The sequence below is a fragment of the Salvelinus alpinus genome, chromosome 9, assembly GCF_045679555.1.
Source record: "Salvelinus alpinus chromosome 9, SLU_Salpinus.1, whole genome shotgun sequence".
NCBI classification, from domain to species: Eukaryota; Metazoa; Chordata; class Actinopteri; order Salmoniformes; family Salmonidae; genus Salvelinus; species Salvelinus alpinus.
Window position 1 is genome coordinate 51,174,535 of NC_092094.1, and position 1,530 is coordinate 51,176,064.

Here is a 1,530-nt window from a genome sequence, read left to right on the forward strand (position 1 = left end):
TGGGGACAGCAAGGAGTCATCATGCCCGGTAGTCCTGACGTATGGTCCTAGGGCTCAGGTTCTCCGAGAGAGAGAGAGAAAGAAAGAGAGAAGGAGAGAATTAGAGAGAGCATACTTAAATTCACACAGGACACTGGATAAGACAGGAGAAGTACTCCAGATATAACCAACTGACCCTAGCCCCCCGACACATAAACTACTGCAGCATAAATACTGGAGGCTGAGACAGGAGGGGTCAGGAGATACTGTGGCCCCATCCGATGATACCCCCGGACAGGGCCAAACAGGAAGGATATAACCCCACCCACTTTGCCAAAGCACAGCCCCCGCACCACTAGAGGGATATCTTCAACCACCAACTTACAATCCTGAGACAAGGCCGAGTATAGCCCACAAATATCTCCACCACAGCACAAACCAAGGGGGGGGGCGCCAACCCAGATTAATGAATTAGCGTAGCCCACAACCATATGGCATAGAGCCAGATCAGGACCTAACATAAGGACAACTCAGAGTATGCTATTCTGTTTTTCTGAAATAGGCTACATTTTCTTCATATCATGTTTCTTTAGACCTGTCTAAAATAAATAATAGATTTACTGTGAATGTGTAGGCTATATTACATGGATTTATTAGACTTTTTAAAATGTAGAGGTCTGCATCAGTGGCTTGTAGGCTATGCGTGGAAGCCAGGAGATGCTAAATTTGTTTATATTAATTAACGGTCAGTTACCATGAGAACGGCAGTTATTTGCTTGACCATCACCGGCTTGACCATCACCGGCTGACACAATTTCATGGCCACCACAGCCCTATTTACGTACCAACAATGCTATGATAGGCATAATACATTTGCAGATTTGGTGGAGATAGCTAAGGTACTGTATGCAGAATCAAACATGGTTTTCTTCATTAGAGAAACCAAAGTTCTGTTTACTGTAATGTCAAGGTGACAAAAGGAAAGCTGCTTATATAAAACCCGCCTGCAGAGGGAGATAAACAAACCCAAATGGTAAATAAACACTCATGTAACAGAACAGTGAAGATTAATTTATAGTTAAAGTTAGGGATTTGAACCTCCATTCTTGGCATGCACACTGTTCATCTGTACTCATGTTTGTGTGTGTTAACAAGTCCAGTGCTATGTCTTCGGTGCCAGAATGTTCCCCGTCTTCTGGCGCTATCCTCAATCGCCGGGACATTCTCACGTCATGCTGCTGTAGCCTGTGTATTATGTCATGTTATGTTGTTAATTAGACACTGCACATTGTCAGAACGTTGTTAGATTCTAACTTCTCTTTCCTCCTCTGTCTGTGTGTAGACGTGTGAGATCTGCCAGAAGCAGTTTCAGATTTACTGGGAAGACGAGGAAGAGAAGTGGCACCTGAGGGACGACGAGAGGGACGACGAGTCGACGAGAAGGTGGTTGTTCACTACAGAGATCACTCGTAGCACAATACATTAATAATGGAATGTACAGATGGAAATTCTTATCATGTTTTTGTCTTAATCAAATGTTATGTTTTTGTC

At 43.6% G+C, this 1,530-nt stretch overlaps 1 pseudogene; it reads left to right on the top strand.

Moving 5' to 3' along the window:
* The first annotated feature begins 1,079 nt into the window (after positions 1-1,079).
* On the top strand, positions 1,080-1,204 carry LOC139531184 (small nucleolar RNA SNORA57; annotated as a pseudogene).
* The last annotated feature ends 326 nt before the right edge of the window (positions 1,205-1,530 follow it).